This window comes from Protopterus annectens, chromosome 9.part0 (genome assembly GCF_019279795.1).
Source record: "Protopterus annectens isolate FY-2018-M chromosome 9.part0, PAN1.0, whole genome shotgun sequence".
NCBI classification, from domain to species: Eukaryota; Metazoa; Chordata; order Ceratodontiformes; family Protopteridae; genus Protopterus; species Protopterus annectens.
The window spans coordinates 619551866-619574968 of NC_056743.1; positions in this window are offsets into that span (position 1 = coordinate 619551866).

Below are 23103 nucleotides of genomic sequence, written 5' to 3' on the forward strand. Positions count from 1 at the left end.
GGACATATACTTTTCTGGAATGGCTCTCAGTCCCATGGAGCATCAGGTAGGCAATAATGTATACTTTGTGGATGGTAGCAGCCATATAAGTAAAGTAAAAAGTAAAATAAAACTTTACTGTCATTCAGACCATACAACCACAGCTGAACAAAATTATGTTCCCTCAAGCTCATGAATAAACAACAGAGAACCATTGCAACAAAAAAACACAAGAACTTAAACAATATATACACACACACACACACAACACAGAGTCCAGCCAACTGAAGCTCCATCTCTACACTGACAAATCCCAGTCCAGTTCTACTGATCCAACAAAAACAGACATCAAAAGTCCAGATCAGCACACATCCAGCAGACAATCAGGTCTTCACCTTCCACTCTCATCCAGGTCAACAATCACAGTCTCCGTTGTCGTATGGGCATAAAATGAAAGTTTATCATCTACATGGACTTTAAGATCTTCTATTATTTTGTCAGTTTTTAGCTGTTGCCTATCAATAGTGTAAAAACTCAATGCCAAGTGTCAGTTAATGCATTTTATGATACTGAAGGTAAGGCCATGTCTCCTGCACCAATGTTGTACATGGTGATGTCTGGAGCATTAAGGTCATCTGCATATTTGGTATACTGGGCAGTGGGATCAGTTCTGACATCTGATACGAAGATTGCAAAAAACAGTGACCACAGGGCAGCAACTTCAGGGTCTCCACTGGTGATAGAGGATGGTGATGATGAATCCCACTATTCTTACCTGTTTTGTATGACCATGTAACCAACTGTGGACCCACGTTATTATGGTTTCACTTAACTTCATATCTCTAACCAAGGTTTATGTATAACTGTATCATAGGTTGTAGCACTGAATGCTTTAGCCAGATCATGAAAAGCTATAGGAACAGATAAGACTTCGTCCACAGTCACAATGTTAAAAAATGTACAGGCTTAAGCACACAGGATCTTCCTAAACTATAGTGGGTTATGTCAGGGAGAAGGAGGTTTCTTACAATCTGCCTGAATAAAATCTGTGCTGAGTCTCTCCATCACTTTTAAGAGAATGCTTGTTAGGCTGATTACTATTTTTTTAGGTCTGTTTAAAGGACACACTTGTGAAATGGGACCTCAGTTGCCTGCCTCCAGATTGCAGGATTATAGCCATTTATTAATACTTTATTAAGAATGTACTTAAGGTGTATATAAGTATACTTTTGATTGCACAAATTAGGCTTCATGGTATCATATCTAGTCCCATGGCCAGGGTGTTTCTAACCTCCTTGAAGGAAGATGTGACCATTTCAGATGTAATTTCAAACAGAATAATGTTGCAGAGAGGAAGAGAGGACAGGATTCCCCTAAGTGACCAGACAATGTCTCCAAATCTGTATGGTAGTATGGTAGCTATATATGCTGGCTCTGCTGTGGTCATTTTATTGTAGTATACTTCATTCTTTTTTCTTTTTCTTCATTTTTCAGATTTGATTGCAGAAGGTCTTATTACTGCCAGCCACCTTTATGGCTACGTTTATCTGAAATGATATTTTTCTTCTTTTGATTGTTCTAATCTGTGTTTTCATGGAGTTGATTTTGCCTTGTTGAATTGACTTAGATAAAAGTCTGAAAAGCTTTTCTCACTTACATTTTTATGTACTAATTTGTTGATTCTGCAGTTCTACCTTATTGGGGTTATTGCAGCATTTTCCCCTTGTTTCCCCCTATAATTGATATTCTGCTCTGTCCTGAAAAACCTGCTTTAGACCTGCTTTGTTCCAGCTCACTCCTTTCAATTACCTCACTGAGATGTTGCTTTTATTTTCAAAACTCATTTTCAAAGGGTCTTGGTCCCCAACATGTTTTATATCCTGCTTCTCTTCATATGTCTTTAAGCTACAATGCTGCTCACCACCTTATACATTTTATATACCGTTCTCTCCCTCTCTATTCTAAACTGTTTTCCCTGCAGTCCACATCATTCTGACCTTTCTGCTGATGTTCTAATGGAATGCTTTGCAAGATATTAACTCCTGCTTCCTTCTCATTCCTTTGGTATTGCTGCCCCTTTTTGCTTGGGCTATCAGATATCATTCATACGTGGCTATCTCTTGCTTAGTCCCCTCCCAGTGTCTTTAATGCTCTTATCACTTTATTTCTGCAGTTAGATCTATCACCTGCTAGCTCCCTTCTTGCAACCTTTATATATGCTTTCCCCCTGTTCTTTTCTTACCTCTTTTGTTTTGTAAAAAATCTAACACCTCATCCTGAGCAATTGAAGCATGTGCTGGCATCATTACTACAGACTTAGATAACATACAGCCTCTGTATTATCCTCATATCAATTAACCCAGGAAGGGAGGCAAAATGCTGCCTCACAGAGTCTTCTCTTTCTGTGAGATGCGTATTAGTGTCTGCTTCTCCTGTTGAAGTTATTGATCAAACCAGGAGCTCCTCTTTCCACTCAATAAACCCTGTTTCTGTAGTAATACTCATAAGTTTTTGTTCAGTGACAACAGTGGAACATGTATGGCTTCTTGCTCTTTGTCTCTTCATCTGTTCTGAACTTGGACTGTGATCAGCTGTCAGTTGATCAGTTCTGTTTGGCTAGTTCATTACTGGTTACTGCCTAAGTCAACACTGCAGTCAGGAGTACCTTCACCTTCAGTGATTATCCATCAGCTTTCGTTTTATGATATCTGGCAACCTGCAGTATCCTACAGTACTGTCCCCATCACCAGCAGCCCCAAAACCTAGGCCACAAGTTCGATGGATTACATCTTAAGAGGCATTCATATGATGACAGTTCTTTTATTTATATGGCATCTGCCTTCATTACTAGCTGCAGTGATTACAATTCTTTTTCAGATGGTTGTTAGGGTCTGTAACTCTTCCAGAGCTCATAACTCAAATAAGGAGGTTCCAGTCTCCTCTGAATTGTGTCTATCCAGCTCAGCACTCAGTTTGTAGGTCTGTGGGTAAGTACTATGCTTGCTGCCCCTGTGGGTCATTTTAAGCCTAGCCAACTTTCCTTCTAAAGGTGAGACTCAAACCCTATGTCTATGAGGTAAACACTTTAACCATTATACCAACCCCAACTATAACATAATGTAGCCATTCACTGAGCAAGTGATAACTTAAAAGTTATTTAAAAAGGAGCTACATGTTTTCATGTGAAATATTTGAATGTATGAGCCAGTGACTGTTCTCAGAAGTAATTAAAAAAGCATTACGGGGAAAGAGTATGCATACTTCTAAGTTTACAGTATAGTGCAATCAAACATTTTTTTTTTTGTTCACAAGAAAGGTTCCAAATGTAAAGAGATGACTTCCTGGATAATCTATTGTATGCAGATGATAACATATGTGCACCCATGTGGGGGGCATGTTTTCCTGTATATCTCAAGCAGTGGTAAACAATGTGAACATTTTCTATGTCCTATCATGTCTTTTATACAAATATATTCTGTACGGATACAGTGAAGGTCAAACAACAGCCAACCGTAATGTGATAAAAATATGGAAAATTCTTGAGGGAGACATTAGGCAGTTCAAGACTGTGACTGGTGGGATACTGAAGGAACTCCAAATTAAAATAATGTACTGACAAATGGCAGTTTGATATTGTGGGTGGTAGGATACAGATAAACAAGAAAGTTCAAGGTAAAAATAATGCACAAACAAAGTAGGTCACATGATCCTTACCACATGACAAAATACATATGTCTTCTGTCTGCACTGACAGCTTCATATACTCCCATGCCTAGACAAATTTTTTATGTGCTGGGTTGTATGTATTAATGTCATTAAATGAATGAAAAAAGGGCTTAAGCCAATCTACTTATAAGTGAAGGGCTGAACTTAATATGTGAATTATTCCCAAGTGCAGATGTCTTTAATTCCTATAATCATTTTTATTTCATAACAAGCAATGCATTTAATACATAAATGAGGTCTTACTAGTTGCAATTATCATTCTTAAACAGTCTAACTTCTATGGTTTGTTTTGGCCACTGAATTATGTAGTATACGTGATGTATTCACATAATACAATGAACTGCACGATGCAGAGTAATGTTATGTAACATAACAGCATCAGCAAAACACAGCATTAGTTACTTAAACAGTTAAATCACCCCTTTGTTATTCTTTCCTTGCACTGTGGCAGAGCAGACATCTCTTGTTGCCTCACAATGCAAGCTTCTGTAGTTTACTTCATTGCAGAATCTACATGTCCTCCCTATATACATATGGGTTTTCAGATGTAGCTTTTGCCCTTCCCCCAAAAAAAGATGTGCTGTTGGTGAACTGGCATTCCTCCACATTCTCTGCTCTTGTGAATGCTGTATGAGACTTAGTGAATATATACAACTTGCAAAGGCCGGATATCCTGATCAGGATTAGTTTCTCTGTCCTGCACACATGTAACCCCAAAATGGATTAAGCAGGTAAATGGAGAATGCATGAATTTATGAGAAAATGAGTTATCACCGTTTTCTCCAACTTCCTCTTCATGTTTTACATCATATTATATTTCCTTAAAACTAGTACACAATTAGTCTATCAAACCACCTTTCTTTTGCTCCAGGTGGTCTTGTCAGGTTGCAATAAAAATTTCCAAGTAACTTTTCCTGATCTGTGCCTATAAGTTTTACTCCTTCTACCTGATAGTTTACACCATGATTGTTATGGCTTGTGATCCGGACTTGCAGATTTCTGCAGTAAATCCAATGCCTATAATAATGATAGTAGCCGTAATTCTCCTAAAAGTAGTGAAAGTCACTCTCTCCATCAGTTAAACTCCAATAACAACATTATCCTGGGAGAAGCTACTATAGTAAACATGGCTCTACATAAAACTTCATATGTAGAACCCTTTCTTGTGGGCATGTCAGCATATGAATTGGATGTTGTTTCACTTCCTCACTCCATGAAGAACAAATAGACATCCAGTTCAGTTATAGATATTATAAACAATACATCTGAAATTGATTCATCTTTTTTGGAAAAAGTAACACCAAAGGGTTGGGAGGGTGGCCTAATGGTTAAGGTGTTTGCCTTACAAACACAAGGTGTAGGGTTTGAGTCTCACAAGGGATAATTGGCTAGGCTTAAAATGGCTCGCAAGGGCAGTTAGCTTAGTACTAACCTAGGGACCTATAAAATAAAGTGAAGAGATACCCACCACCTCACTTTTTTAGAGGCATGCCAACAACTGAATCAATCGATTCAATGGCCGTTACAACTCCAGTTTCCTCTACAGGTTCTACCGACCACAAGAGCAAAAAGTCAAACCAGAGGAAGGAGCAGAAAGTGGGAAATGAAGGAACAACTATCCACACTGACATGGATGGGACACGTAACCTTCACACAGGTAGGACCACTGCTGACAACAAGCAAAACCACCGAGAAATAACAGAAGTAGGACACACTGTTTGTAATTTATCAAAAGTTGTTTTTAGTAATGTAGAGCTGAGAGTTCTTGATAAAGGATTATCCTTTATTCCATCTGTAAATGGTAATTTGAATGATATGGTATCTGAATTAAGAATGTTTGTGAGAAACACAGATTTAAAATGCATGTTTAAAAATAATGTTGCTCATTCTGATATGCAGTTAAACACACTAGCACTTGTATTCCTAACAGTATAGTGACAATTAAGGTTTTTTATAATATGTGTGGAAATGAACTGTATAAGCTGTTTTTTGAACAAAACAATAAGAAGTTTTTTTTAAATTTAGGCTTAGAAGAATGTGAACCTTTAAAATTGTTGATGCAAAGAGATGACAATTCTAAAGCAAGCAGATACGTGTGCTAAAACAGTTATGAATACTGACAATTATGTGGGCTGGATGCTTACACTACTTTCTGATGAATGCACATTTAAGAAGATTAACAAAATAGAAGTAAACAAAACTATTTATGCTGTCAAAACTTTTTTATATGATTTATTAGTGGAAAGTTCTATTACTCCCGAGCTTTATATTTTTCTGTATATAGAAAATCCTGTGATTCCCATCATATATGGGCTGCCTAAGATTCATAAGAACCCACAGATATCACCAATGAGACCCATTGTGTCTGAAAGTAGATGGGTTACTAACGCTCTATCTAAATATTTGGATCATGAGTTATGTACATTTTTGTAATATAGTAAAAACTATATAAAAGACACAAATGATTTCTTATCTGCATTCCATATCTGGATTAATACTAATAAGCCAGGTAGGCTGTGGCTTGTTACCTTAGATGTTAAATCATTATTTACCATTATTCCAAAGGAAATAGGTATACCATATGTTAGGGAGTTTTTATTTGAGCATAGTGATTTTTCTAATAGAAAACTAGACTTGATTTGTTCTATGTTAGATACAGTTTTTTGCAATATTTTTTTTCTGATTAAGGACCAATTTTACCATTAATGCTCAAGTGTTGCCATGGGCATACCTGTAGCCAATAGCTACGCTAACCTAGTGTTACCTAAATGGGAAGAAGCCCATGTTTTCAGCAATGGGAATAATTCTTATTCCATAGAACTTCCCTTTTATAAAAGGTTTGTGGATGGCATGTTCCTTCTTAGGAAGGGAACTGAACAGTCTTTACACAGTTTTGTTGAATATTTACAGATGACAAATTTTTTTTCTTTTGAATTAAAGTATTCTGAATGTAATATTAATTTTTGGATGTTAACATTACATATTATAATTATAAGTTTGATACTTCTATTTATAAGACGAATGTACAGGCCACACACTATGTACACGTCAACAGTATGCATCCAAGGCATATTTATAGAGGGGTAGTAAGAAGTCAACTACTTAGGGTCAGCAAATTAAACAGGACTACAAAAGGGTTTAATAGAGATTTAGATGCTATGGTTCATGATTTTACTTTAAGAAAAATATAATACTAAAATTATTAATGATGGTTTATTATTTATAAATTATGAAAGAGAAAAAGTAGGTAAACCAAACTTATTAGGTAATACAATATAGAATGGACCTGCCAGGTACATCACTAAGTACAATACACATACTACACAAGTTCAAAAGTTTATCAAAAGAAATTGGGATATTCTAGCATCCAATAATGAACTTAGTTGTAGGTGACAAACCCTGTTTTGTGTTTAAGATAAAAAGAAATTTGAAATAACAGTTATGTTATAAGGATTTTGCCCTCTCTAATAGTACTAAGGCCACATCTGTTACTAATAAAAATCAGACAATGCCATGTTATAACTGTGTCTTTTCTAAATGTATTAATCCATCTAATGAATATAGTCATCCTATTTCAAAGAAAAAAATCATTTTAATGTATATGCAACTTGTTTTACTGAGAATGTGGTTTATCTGGCAAATTGTGAAAAATGTATGTCATTTTATATAGGTAAAACTAATCAGAGGTTAAAATATAGAATTGCTTCACATTTGTCAGATATACGTAGGTGCATTGAAACAAATGCGTTATTTAAGCATATTGATGCTTGTAGTTTGGAACATATATTTAAATTTAAAGTTTTAGCTAAAGTTACTGTTGGTATTAGGGGAGGTGACTTGAATTATAGAACTGAGATCGAAGAATACAAATGGATAAATTATTTTAGAGCAGATTACCCACCAGGGTTGAATAGTAAAAATAGTATTAAACTACTATTAAAAAAGAGACAGACATTTGTTAAATAATATTTATATATGTGTGTATATTTATGTACTTTATGTATATATATATATATATATATATATATATATATATATATATATATATATATATATATATATAGTTATTTTTTTACAAATATACTTTTATAGGTTATATTTTTATAAGTAACACTTATTATATATTAATAAATAGTACTTAGAGTTTGTATTTCTTTAAATGCCTGAATTGACAATTAGTACTCTTAGACATGTGATTGATTCTTCAATTTTCATTTGCTGGAGGGTATTTTTAAATTCTATTTTTAAATTGTATATATTGATGGAATTGTAGCAGTTACTCCTTTTTTACACTTAGCTTTTTGTTTTATTCGATTTTATTAAAGGATTTTGTGAATTTGCACTGCTGTTTTCTTATGTAAATCCAAAATCCAATTTTTCTCTCCACTTGTATAACCTTTCCATGTCCTTTTTTATCCTCTTCTCCTCATTCTACCTGTACCAGCTATCTTGATTTAACTCGCAAAGTGGCAGATCTTATTCTCAGCTGTGTCAGAGATGCCTGCATGAGTATATTACACAGTAAAGACTTCTGGAGTCCAGACTTACCCCAGTGACACATCAGTAGTTACCTTATCCATGAAAATGTATATCTTAACACAACCCTCAACCACTTACTTTTTAACCAGTCTCACTCCAATTTTTCTGTCTTCATCCTTCCCCATCACTGCAGCTTTCCTAGCAGTAAGTGTGAGGGACATAGTATAAGGCTTTGCTAAAATGTAGGCAATAAACATCCCAAAAGGAAATATCTACTACCAAAAACTTGAATGTAAAAATGAAATGGAGTTTACTATTGCAAATAACACATTTATGTGAGTTAGAAATGTTCACCATGGACCCACTATATAAGCAAATCCACAAACCAATTAGTTATTCATATCCTTGGACATCATACATTCTCTCATACCAGTTTTATAAATACTTCATAGGTTCATAGGCTGATACTAGGCTATCGGTCCTAGGGCCTATACAAGCCTACCTAGCCATAACAATTCCCTGGCTATTTCTTCCCAGAATATTTACTTCCCTGGTCTCCTGTCTAGCAGGGTGACTGACATGATCCCTGGGGTGAATTTCCTATCTCCCATCCAATCGTCAAGGTTACTTTTGAAGAGGGCCAAAGAGGTGCTCAGCTTGACATGTATGGGCAGTCTATTCCAGAGTATGGGGAGTCTCTGGGTCTGGAACCTAACCCTCTAGCATGTTTTGTTCATTGTGATGACCAAGTTTAGATCCCTGGACCATGTGGCTCTGAGGGATTGGGATTTCTTTAAGTGTAGCATGTCCAACAGCACTGGGTTTGACATATTAAGCAGAGATCGCCTCTGAGTAGGCGATATGTGACAGAGTATAGTTGGAGTTTTTTTAGATGGTCGGCATAGGGCATATGCTTTAGGCCTGTGATTCTTTTAGTGAGGTATTTCTGTGGCCTTTCCAGTTGTTGCAGATGTCTTGTGAGGTACATACCAAACAGGGCATTGTACTCTATAATGGGTCTAATGAGGGATGAGTACAGTGGGACAATGACCTCTTTTTGTCTTTATGAAAAGCCCTTAGTGAAGAGGTGTGCCACATAGAAGGATTTCCTGACTGTTGTGGCTATGTGGTTATCGAAAGTGTTCGGTGTTTAATGTACAATCAGGTTGAGGAGACAAGATCGGCCCTTTATGAAACCAAACTGGGTGGGGTCCAGTATTTGAAGGTTGCCAATGTCTTTGTTTATAAGTTCCATGATAATGCGTTCCATGGCTGTGCAGATCAGGCTCATCAGACTGATGGGACGATAGTTACCTGGGATCCAAGGTGGGTTCCCCTTTGTGGAGTGGGATAATTGTAGCTGTGCAGCACTCATTAGGCACGAAGCCTGAGGTGAGGCTATGATTAAACATGACACTTAGGTGAGGTGCCAGTTTATTTTGTAGTTCATGTAGTACACAGCCCGGGATGTCGTCTGGTCTCATAGATATTGTATTCTTAACTTTGGAGAGTGCATTTTGTACCTGTGCGGCCATGATTATTGAAATTTGGCAATCTTTTGGTATTGAGATGGGCCCTTTAGGGGGTGAGAGGGGGGTGAAGTTGGCACTGAATCAATCTGCCAGGAATTGGCAATATCCTTGGGATCAGTATATTTAATAGCATTCTGTTGTAGTTCAGACAAGATCTGAGCATTGCCATTTAGATTCTTGACATAACTATAGAATGCCTTGTGGTTGTCCTTGGAATATTTCGCAATTTTATTTTCGTAACTAGCTTTGGAGGATTTTATGAGGGATCTCAGCTTCTTACTGAGGCTAGTAAGGGAGTTTTTTGCATCCTGGGATTTTCCTCTTTTCTGCAACAGTTTCTTCCTTCTGTTGTATAGTTTGTTTATGGCAGGGGACCAGCAGATTGGGTTCCTTTTTTTGGAGGAGACCGTCTTGGTTCTGTTTAGAATGGCATGATTCATGCACGAGCGGTTGTGCTCGTACAGTGCCTTAGTGTAGGATTCAGCGGTCGAACTTTCAGTTCCTGTCTGCATGGATGTCATGAAGTTTGCCACTTCTGACTTGAGTAGCAAAAAGTTGACTTTGGAGAAGTTTTTTATGGAGGTTTCCCTACTGAGGGGTGGGGGGGTGTGGACGTTAAGGGTGATTAGCTTATGGTCAGACCTAACCAATGAGGGGGTGACCATTGGTGTGGAGCATCGATCTCCCATGTTGGTAATGACCAAGTCTAGGATATTTGAGCCTTTGCTGGGACTATGGATTAGTTAGTGAAGGGCATTTACATTTATGAATTCCAAGAACCATTGGGCAAAGGTGTTGGTACCTGAGTAGTTTTCTCAATTAATGGCAGGGTAGTTGAAATCACCCAGTATTAGGGTGCTTTGTTGTATCTTAATATTTTCTAGTATGTTTAGAAAGTTGTAGTGAGAATCTTGGGGCATGGTGTGTTAGTTGCACCTGTAGAATTTCAAATGCATTGTGTTGGGGAACTAGCCTGGAGGTGTGAATATCCTTGGTAAATATGGACACTCCTCCGCCTTTAGTGCTTCGGTCCTAGTTTGGTGGCTGAAAAGTGTGGTAAGAGTTGTAGCCTGATATTGCATGGGTGGTCTCTGGAGCCTTGAACCAGGTCTCAGTTAATGCACAAATACCGATGTTCTCCATTTTTAAGAGTGCCTCAAGAGAGTGCAATTTGAGGTTTAGACTTCTAGCATCGAGTAGCATTACCTTCAGATTTTGCATGCTTATATCTGTTAAGGTGGTGGTTTTGTCCTTTGAGCCTTGCCTAAAAAAGCACTATAGGGGTGGTAAGAGCCTTAGCCAATAACCTGAATCCCAGGGGTGACAGGTGCAGACCATCTCTGGCAAAGCATTGTTTTGTCGATCAAGTCATCCCAGGCAGAGAGATACTGGATCTCCTTTGAATGACACCAGAAACTTAGCCAATTGTTGAAGTCAATCATTTTGTCCTTATACTGTGGTATCATTCTGGGTGAAGGCAGGATGCTGCTCAGGGCTAGGGTCATACCTGCCTGGGCCACATGATCCAAGAACTCTTCCATGTCTCTTTTCATGTAGTCCAGGGAGGTATGTCTCATGTCATTCACTCCAACATGGACAATGACAGAGTCGTATTTGTACTTGTTGTGGAGTGACTTGAGTGCATGCATTATGTGGTGGATTCTGGTACCCGACAGGCAGCTGACAGTAATTTTCTCCTTGTTCAGCCTGATGAGTGGGACATCAGTGTGCCTGACTATATAGTCACCTATGACTAAAGTGTTGGGTACATTGTCTTGCAATAGGGGCTGTTGTTTGATGGCACACTGGTGTTTTGAGCTATGTGTCACTTTGGTTGTGATTGGTGTTGGTTTGCATTTCAGCTTCAGAGGTCCTTGTTGCTTGGGCAGGTTAATGTTAAGGGCCTTCACATAAGTGGGTTTAGTGTTACTATGTGTGGATGTTGGTGGCATGAGTTTTGAAGGGTTATGTGTAGCTTGAGGTGTAGTGCAGGCGTTAACCTTCTCTTCTTGACCATCTAGCACAATTTTGGCTGGAGGGAGCTTTGCTATGTAAGTGCATCTCTCGCAGGTTGTAGTGTTGAGTGGCAGTAGGAGAGGGTTGTCTGTGTACATGAGGCAATTGCTGCATTGTCCCAGTATGCCCAGATTCACCAGGTGGATAGGAGAAATCACCAGAAGCTGACCCTTGGACATGCCTGGTTCGGTGTTTCTTTTCTAAAGTACAAGAGCTGTTTTCCTTTATCTTGGCAAGGTACTTTGCAATTATAGGCTGTTTAGTGCCTATGATTAATGTCTCCTTATTAACAAGGAGAATTGAGTGCTAGTATCAGTTTAAGGTTTCCTAGTGCTTTCCAGCAGGTTTTGAGCAAGTGCTAGTCACAGGGATTCAGATTTTAGTACTACTGCTGAGAAACCAGCTAGTTCTAAGGGAAAATTTGAAGAGCAGACTTTCTGGCACTGGGAATAGTTTAAAGTGCTAGACTAATAAGCTAATAAAAGTGCAGGAAAGCAAAGAACTAGCAGATTTAATGGAAAAAAATTGAAGAGCACCAGTCAGAAGCTTACAAAAAATCCGGATACAGCAAATCTGTATCTGGGCTACACTAGTTCAAGGAAAGGTAGAAAACGTTTTTTTTTTTTTTTTTTTTTTTTTATTAGTAGAAAGTGAAGAGGCAGAAGATAATGAGATAATTCAATGTGCAGAAGCTAAAGGGGTGGGCCTTTGCTAAGTTCTCACTTTTAACAGTAGAATGAGATGATGTAATGTGACTGGGGGGTAGTTTCCAGTATCAACCCTACACCAGAGGTGGGCAACTCAAAGCCACCAAGACATAAGACCACCACAAAAAAACAGGGTGGTGGGTGGGAAACCAGTTGTACAGATTATAGAGATATTAAATTAAGATTGCAGACAAAAAATGAAAATCAACTCTTATCTTTTCTGAATATCACAGCAAGCAGTAAGTCAGTCACTCCAACAGCTTGAGTAACAGGTATATCTCATTTAAGGCACAGAAAGTAGAAAACAGACCTATTATCCAGATAATACAGTTGCAGGAATGCCCTGCCCAGATGAAACCAGTTCTGTTCACTTTCTCTCACTAAGTAAGCAGATAGGCTTCTAGACAAAGGATCTCACTACAAACTTATGTCAACAATAACAGATATTAGCTCTATCTCACAACAAAAAGGACAGTAAAAAAACAGTTGTACAGACTACATAGATATTAAATCAAAAGTGCAGATGAAAAATGAGAATCAACTCTTATCTTTACTGAATATCACAGTAGGCAGTAAGTTTACAGCCTATCTTATGGAACAATGGCTGTAAGATTCCTGCATGGTATGATACTACATTGGTGTAAACACACGCACACATACACACGTGCATACACACATACACACTGTACACATACCTATGGACAGTTTATATGGTCACTAATTCATGTCTTTTTGTAATGTAAATAGAAACCAAAGCACCAAGCAAAATCTCATGTGGAAATGTGGAGGCTATGCAGACTCAATACATTAAGAAAGTCAACTTGGAACAAATAGGCTATGAGATAACAACAACCACATCACCAGTGTGCAGTTACAATATAATTAACATCTTTCTGTAAATTAGAAAATGTGAAACTAATCATTCAATTTTACTTATTAAAGCACATATATAAACAGTAATTAATTCTCTTGTGCATTAAAAAAGGTAGCTTTAATCATATATCAGGAAGCTTTCATAATCTTAAACATAGGATAGCTCCCATGATTTAGACTGCTAATACTACAGTGCATGATACAAACTTGTTTCTAGGCCCCATGCTAATTAGCATGGTTCTTTTATTAAAAATCTGTGTACGTCACTAGACAAGCTATCTAAATGAAGTAGGGTAAGGTACTAAAATACATGGTGGGAGCTTAGATTTTAGATAATTAAAGTTATAGGCTAAATAGTACATACTTTAAACCATCTAGTTTTAATAACAGAGCTGATTTCAAATATTTGTTCTACAGATCTGGAAGACTGAATAGCACGTAATGTTATTCTAGACCCCTTATTGGATGCATTTCATTAGCATTAATATTTTAGAAGATTACAATATTATTTGTTTTGTAAACAAATCAGTGCTATATATTTTTATTATTATTATTTTGACTCTGTCATCTACTCATGTTGGTAATTTTTGCAGACAGTAGAAAAAATCATTCTGGATAAACAAAATCAAGTGGCATCTCCTAAAAATATGTAACTTTTAGAAAAATGGCAATAGCTCAATGTAGCTCTAAACTCATTTGCATCTGCAGTCTTAATGTTATGAAACCTACACTCTACATATAAATAAATAACATAGATGATTGTATGCTTATTAAGAAGGTGTGGGGTACCCTGTGGAATACCCTTACCAAGCACACTGCCTTCATTGTCATTCTGTGCAGATGTAGAAGGTTCAACTATTAATTAGCATTTGTCATGTGTTTAATGTAGTCATTCATTGTCAGCATTCAGTTCTCTATATAAATATATACTACAGTTTTTAAACCAACCTTTCTTAACAGACAAGTGTTGCTGCTGCAGACATTGGTAATAGCCAGTGACCACATCACCTCTGATTATTCCAGTTCCATTATCTTCTGTGTCATGGTCACCCTCGCAGATGGAGAGGTGGTATTCCTCATCTGGTGTTAATGGGATAATTGTTGAAGCCTCTGCCCCACCCATACTGGTGCATGCTATTGCATTCTGCCTCCCCTTTCTCTAGCATGCCCTACCACATAATTTACCCTCTTCTTGCACTCGCTTAATGTGGTGCAGTTTCTGACACTCACTGCATTAATGTCCAGGACAACTTCATTTCAGGCTTTGGTCCTTTCTTTATGTTTGGGTCCCCTTTACCAAATTCCCATATGTCCTAAAGGCTCCTATGAGGATATCATTTTCCTCATGGCTGAAGCTGTCCTTTGTATGCCTTGCCATCAGTCAAACAACATGTATGCCTGCCATCCTCCTATAAAAAAGTTAACACAAACCACATAATTATATACTTATGCAAATTACTCTAATAAAGTAAAGCTGTGTTATACTAATGTAAAGCAGCCCCTAATCCCAGCCACTGTCAGGTATTTATAATACTGTCATTTTTCATTTTTCAGTGACACTCAGGAATCTTCAGGTAAGGACATATGTACACAGCACAACCTTACTACTTAACTACTTCACAATTAAAACACATACATATGCACAATCACTGCATGACCCAAAGTAAATGATTTTATCAGTGATTACTAATCATTTCCCACAGCAGTTGTAATGATTTTCAACCTACAAATGACAATTTTACACTGATAATACATCCATCATATTTGTAGAATAAACATTTCTTCAAGGTAACTAGCTAATTTTACATCATTTTGAAGTGTTTCATATTAAATTGTAATGTTTTTATTATTTCCTTACTTTAGCTAATCTGCAGTTTCCCAAGACATTTTCTGCCCAACTTGAGTAATCACAAGCTAATATAGTGATGATTAACCATTTCAAGTAAATTCAGATCCATTTACGTCTTGTATGCAAATTAGACCGTTTATGTTTGTATCTGTGAATCTCAATGATATGCTAATGTGTACAGCTACTTATGCAAGTAAGTCGTTCTCAGCTGCTCATGAAAGTGGCGTTGGGTTCATTTGAATGCACTGTGGACAGCAACAGAGCGTGCAGAACTCCTCAGGCATCCCCAGCATGCTGCAGGAATGCAAGAATAGCCTCAGATATGATCAAATCTGAATATATTTGGTCAAACAAAATGGAGTCTCATGTATTACAGTCTACACAACCATGTGTACTCTCTGCTCATTTAAACATCATCTGGCATACTTTCTAATGTCAGACCACTCAATACTAATAAAAGTTGGTCATCAAACACATAGGAATATGTATTTATGCATTCTCTCCAAAAATATTACTGTTGATACAATGCAGGAGCCAATGACATTAAGGTATAATACTGCAAAAAACATATATCTGAGGCAATGTACAGCAACAGTAGCAATTATAAGTAATACAAAAGAAAAATTATGACGGCATACTGTATTTTATGTGCCAAAGAAATTAAATGGGAATTTATTCCTTAAAAAAAAATAACACGACTGCGACAAAGCATTTTTGGCAAAACCAAACTTGCCAATAATAACAAAACTTCCTCTAATGCCCCTTCTAGTTAACAGGGTTTGGTTAAGGTGGAGTCATACCCAAGAAGAAGTGGTTCTAAACCTGTGCCCACAGACCTGTTGGTACTTTCTTCATTCTGGTGCTGGCACTTTAAATGATAGGAGCTCCTGTGAAGGCACAAGGCCATGCCCTAAGCTGGTCAGATAAGGAAGCAAAAATCATTGTCTGCCTTTTCTAGGAGTCTTATCTGGAAAAGACTGAGGCTTGCACAAGACAGTTTGAATGGAAAAAATAGACATTTGTCAGGAGTTAGGTGAGCACCTGTTATCCCTGACAGGGATCACCCACTCTGGCCAACAGTGCTGTCACAGTTATGATGACCTACAGAAGCAAAGGCCTGACCAGCTGGCTGAGTGGGTTGACCAGGTAGAGGTGAGATTCCAGAGATTTATAGTAAGTATTAAATTATTTTCTTTCTTCCTTTCTATCTTTTTTTTTATGTGTCACATTAAACATAGGCTGTATTAAAAATATATGAAGGTTACATCATAGGTTCATAGGTAGGTACTAAGTTATTGGCCCTAGGACCTATATAAGCCTAGTCAAAAAGGTACCCTGGCTTTTGACACCCAAGAAAATTATTTTCATGTGCCACTGTCGAGCAGAGCCACAGAAGTAATCCCCGGGGTGAATTTCCTATTTCCCATCCAATCATCAAGATTTTTCTTGAAGAGTGCTAATGAGGAGCTTTGTTTGATATAGATAGGTAGTTTGTTACAGAGTATGGGAAGTCTCTGGGACAGGAATCTATCCCTCCAACATGTTCTGTTTATTGTGGTGACAAGGTTTAGGTCCCTAGAGCGTGTAGCTTGGAGGGATTGAGATTTCTTTAAGTGGAGCATGTCCAGCAGCTCTGGTTTGACATAGCTTTGTATGTTAGGCAGAGATTGCCTCTGAATAGGCGATATGCGATGGAGTAAAGCTGGAGATTTTTGAGACGGTCTGCATAGGGCATCTGTTTGAGGCCAGTAATCCTCTTTGTGAGGTATTTCTGTGGTCTTTCCAGTTGTTGTAGATGTCTTGTGAGGTACATACCAAAAGGAGCATTGTACTCTATAATGGGTCTAATGAGTGACGAGTAGAGGGGAACAATGATCTCTTTTTTCCTGGATGAGAAACCTTTTGTGATGAGGTGTGCCACATAGAAGGATTTCCTGACCACTGTGGTGATGTGATTATCAAAGGAGAAACTACTGTCCACCTGTGTCCCAAGGTCTCTTCTCACACTTTCAGTGTTAAGTTTACTATTGCCTATGTGGTAGTTCATGGGTACAGAGTTTTTACCAAAGGGGATGACAATGCACTTTTTGGCATTGAGCTTGAGGCCATGGCTTTGACACCAGGCATCTGTCTCAGTGAGGCCCTTTTGTAGGATATCCACATCGTTAGGAGTTTCGATTATGACTCCTAGTTTGCATCTGCAAACTTCATTAGCCAAAGACCGTCTGTGTTAGCCTTTACTTCAGAGAAGGAGATATCAAACAGGAGATGACCCAGGACTGAACCCTGTGGTATTCCACTTGTCACTGATCTGAAGTTGGATTTGGAGTCTGCTACTTTCACAGTGTCAGTTCTGTCAGTGAGCCAGTTGGCAACCCATCTTGTGACATAGCGATTTATACCTAGTTTAGTGAGTTTATCTATAATTCCAGAGAGGGGGATGGTGTTGAAAGCCTTGGCAAGATCTAGATAGGCTGGGTGAATCACCTTACCCTCATCTACGGCTTTGGTAACTGCTTCAAAGAAGTCTATCAAGTTTAGGAGACATGATCTGCCTTTTACAAACCCGAAATGGGTGGGGTCCATTAACAAGCACAATCTCATATAAATAGGCACAAGGCAATCCTCATTCGATGCAGAAAATGCGAGTTTATTCAACAAATGAATAAAAATGGCAAGCGCTTTCACCCGACTGGGCTTCTTCAAGCCAATATCATATATATTTATATGAGACTGTGCTTGTTAATCAGTGAAGTGAAAACTGCCTATTTTGTACTCTGGCTCAGCCTGGTGAAGTATATACTGCTTGCTGTGCATTTCGGTTCAGTATTGTGATCAGTCTATGAGGATACTGTTCTGTTGCTTTGCACTCCTGGCTTTTTGTATTTTATATATATATATATATATATATATATATATATATATATATATAGGTCCACTTATGCATCTCAAAATGCTGAAATGCCAAATTTCAGAATTTTGAGACCAGAATGTCAAAAGTGCAGTTATTCGAAACTGCACTTTAATGAATTTGAGGTTTTCAAATCCTCAGTAGTTGTGGTGCAGTGAGTGCTTTATGGTTTACTATCTCTTTAATGTGTAGTTTGGCCTAGGATTTGTATAAGGCTGTCGATGTGGACCTATTTGCGGAGATTCAGGTAGGTGTTTACTTTTTCACGGTTTTGGCCATGGATTTGTTAATTTTTATTTTTTGGGGAGTTTTAGGAGTAGGTTTGGGTAGGGCATGTAGAGGTAACTTTGTGGGTTTTTCATGTTAGTGTGACCTCACAGCTGGTATATGTAAGTAGTGTGTATGTGTGTGAGGGGGCCCAGCCCCCCCCCCCACATGGGGAGTGCAGGAGGGCTTGCCCCCTTGCAAAGAGGTACAGTTGTGTTATTTGTGTTGTGCTTTTTAGTGTTTTTTTTTTGTTTATGTTGGTGGGGTTGGATTATTAGTTATATTCTGTATTTGCGATATTTAGGTGTGTTTGTACTATTCATTTTTGTTTATGTGGACTTTTGATATTCTGGTCTCGAAATAATGAAGTTCAGCATTTCAGTATTTAGAGATTCAGACGTGGACCCATATATATGGGTCTATGTCAGATGATCTACTTTTTGGAAACTTGAATAAAGGATTCCAGAGACCACATGATTCAGTTTCCTGAAAACTCGAACATAAAAAAAAAAAAAAAATCTACCTTATGTTTTTCATTAATATACCATACATACACACACACACACACACACACACACACACACACACACACATATATATATATATATATATATATATATATATATATATATATATATATATATATATATATATATATATATATATATATATATATGGGGGGGGTGCAGCCCCCAAGCACCCCACACAGCCCCTGCAAATTATACATACCAACTCCTTGATCACACTACAGTGAGAAAAAGGGTAATTTTTCCGTTCCTCGCTGCACAGCGATCTCCATTCAAAAAGTCTGAGTTTTCAAAAACTCTGTGATATGATTTCAACCATATGGAGTTCGAGTTTCTGAAAACTCGATCAGCTGATTGGGACCCATATTCTCATATGTGTGCATTTTCTTGTCATTTCTTCAAATGTCTATTTGGTCAACAAGTGTGAGGGTGGTGCTTAATATCGAAGTAACAGATACCCAAACAGTCAATAGAAAAGGGAGAGGGGTTGGAGGGGGGACACTAGTTGTGCATATGTTTGAGAGTAAGAATGCTTGTGTCCAAGTCTGTGTATTATAGAGTTAGGGTCAGGGTGAGGTAAGGGGATAGATGTACTGTTGTTAGTGTGTGTTTGTCTGTCTGTGTGTCTTGTGTAGTGGCTGTGTTATGGGAAGGTTTTTATTAAGGTTATGTGTAGGGTTATGGTTGGGGATGGGGTAGTGTTAGGGTTAGAGTTAGCAACCATTACTAAAGTGGTACATGCCAAAACTTACTTCCAACCCATCCTATCGCCAACCTCTATTCTTCTTCTGGTAAAGGGCCATCCAGAATTTTGATCCCTAACAATAGTAGCGGCCTAAGCACTACCTAAGGTTGGTCCCAAAACAGGGGATAAAAGACATTCAGTTTATGGCTCCTCAGCCCAAATTCTCTGAATAGGAAATTTGAAGTGATCCATGAGAAACAGGGGTGCTGTTGCTATTGTATGCCATAACCTTTACCAGTTATGTATAAGAGAAGCTGTAAATACTATCACCAGCTACCAGCACATTGTACCATTAATCAGCAGGAGTAGGTTGTGCCAAAGGAAGGCTGTGAGATTAGCTCTACTTTTTCTAGATGCAAGGGGAAACAAAGATTGCCCAAACCAGTGATCCAGGCAACCTGGGTTCCATACCCTACTTAAGGGATTGAGTCCCACAAAGACTCTTGGCAGCTTGAGTATTCTTAGCTCAATTGCATGCCATAATGGCATCAAAGACTGCCTAACCTGGCTAAAGTTCCAACCTATAACAACCAAACTATACTCCTAAAATGAGGGTAAGCCAAAACATTTTCCTTCCACTGATCCTCAGAACTCTACCTGCCCATACAAAGTCAGAAACTTTCTTCTGCAACTTGCTTAGGAGGAGGGATAAGACTACATGGGGAAGATGTCTTAATATAAATAGAATCCTTGGAAGCACCAACACTGTAATCAATTGCAACCTACACAAAAATGGCAGGCTCAAGTATCTCCGTCTACCCAGCATTGAGAAAAGTTCCAACACAAGGGGGTGCAAATTATTGTCTACCTCATCCCCCAGCCATATAAAAAGTATTTGAAAAACAGGACGGTCTATCCCCCAGCAAAAACATAGTGCCTCTCCTCTCTCATCTCCTCCAACACAACTCTCATGATGTTTTCCTTGTGTGTTTCCCTCTTTGTTGCATCTCCCCTTTTTCAGTCTTTAATGAAAACATCAGGGTGTCCAGATAAGGATACCCATATTTAAAAAATAGTAAACTTCTTTATTTAAAAATATATATATTAATAATAAAAGCTGCACAGTCTGGCACTTGCCTTCAGTGTTTCACATGTGACTGCACATAGTCACGCCCATCCACAATAATACGAAGCATATGCCTTTCAGGTAGCACTTCATGCATACTTAGTGCTTTACTTTAGGCACTTTATGCTTTTGCCCTTAAGTGGCCGTGTGTTTTTTTGAAGCAACATTGTTTTTTTTCACCCATTCAGCACTAATACCCTGCACTTAGCTTATCTGCATTTACAAACAGAGGCCCATCTTTCAAATAGCTCCCAGACTACAAATATCACTCTAAGGTTCCTGAATATATTTCCCAGTCTCTTAAAATCAGAGCTCCTGAACATATATTTCAAAGTCTATCAACCTTGCTAACTTAAATTCATGGTTTGATCTTAGAGTAATCCAACCACCTAAATGCTTCTCTTCTGTAGTCTCTTTAAGAGTTTGCTTTTTAAAATACAATGCCTATTTATATTTTTAATAAAAAAATGAACAAGCACAGGAATCTGTCTAGTTCCAACCTCACCAACATGAGTGTTGAGGAAAAAAAAACAGAAAAAATAGTAGTCTTAAAACTTTGAATACACACAATATCTAAAACACAGTAGAACCACCGCATGATCCAGGCTTGTTTATATATATATATATATATATATATATATATATATATATATATATATATATATATATATAAATAAAATTACTGAACGACTTCCGTATCATATAAAACTTTATTAAAAGGTAAGCTCTTTCACAAAAATGCTTCTTCAGACCATGAATCAAAGACAAAACTAAAGCATTTAAATAGCACAATCTAAGGCATTCATTCAGTTACCATTAATTAACTATAATCTCTGATACTGATCTTAAAAGCATCCCATACATTAAAAACAAAATAAAACTGCTAACATACCCCCTTCATCTTCAGAAAGGGGTAAAGAGAAACACGATCATTTAAACCTTTCCCACAATCTGCCCTTAATCTTATAATCCACTTGACTTTCACTCACTCGGTATAAGTTTTGATGTCCCCCAGCCTTTTTGTAGGTACCACAATGTCTGTGACTATAAACCTAAAAATATGTCAGTCACCCTCATTAGGGCATTACTGGGGAATTAATTCCAATATTATATAGATGCTGTCTTATGCGGTGTTTAAGGGGTCTATTAGTCTTACCTAAATAAAATGCCTGACACCCTTCACATTTAGCTAAATAAACAACATTAGCAGTATTGCAGTTTGCCAAGATGGTAAACTTAAAAAATTGTCCATTATCAGGGTGCTTAAACTGGGTGGTCTTATTAATATATATACAATAATTACATTTATTATATGGTACAGTACCTATGGCCTCACATTGGCCAATGGTTTCTATACTTTTAGGGTAACATAACATCTTTTTATACTTTTCTTATTTTTGAAACTAAATGAAGGTGTATCACCAATTATTTTTCTAATCTTGAGTTCCGTGGTTAAAATATGCCAATGTTTCTCAATGATTCTAATTATCTTATTACATTCATGCATATGATATATAGTCAAGGACAATGGGCGTCTAAAAGTATCTCTCTTAGTACTCTGTGCAACATTAGCGGCATCAGAGAAGTAAGGCTTAGTAGTCCCACTTCTCATCTCCACTACTTCATGAAGGGGATTATTCAGATCTCTATCCGCATAGCCCCTTTCTTTAAATCTTTTTCATAAATTACCTAACTCTACTTGAAAATCAGTTTCAGATACATGTAATCTAGATAATTGCATGCCCTGTCCCTTTAATACATTACGAAAAATATACGAGCGATGCATACTTTTCCTATGAAGATAGGTGTTCCGGGCACATGGTTTGCTATAGACCCTTATCCTGATAGAACCATCCTCTGTTCTCTAAATATTAACATCAAGAAAATTAATCTTAACTAATGAATAAGTAATCGTAAACTTTAAAAAAGACTTGGTGTTATTAACATTTTCAAAGAATCTAAGTAAATCAACTGATGACCCCTTCCATATGAGAAAAAGGTCATCCACAAATCTACGATAAAACAAAATCTTATCACTGAACTCTAAATCTGAAATAATAAACTTGTTCTCCCAGTAAACCATCACAGTATTGGCATAGCTATGGGAACTGGAAGTGCCCATAGCCATGCCATCATTCTGCAAATAATAACATGAATCAAAAAGAAAAAAATTATTTTCTAAGACAAGTTCCATAAACAGACAGAGCAAATCTATAAAATTCCTATCATAGTCACTGAAGGTCAATAAATAATCTCTCATACATTCTATACCATAATAGTTGTGTATGACTGTAAATAAAGACTGAACATCCATAGTGACAAATAACATAGAATCAATAAGCTGATATTGTGTGAATTGGAATAAATCCTGCAAAAACTGCTTGGTATCTCTAAGTATATAGGTGTTCTTATCTACAAGTGGTCTT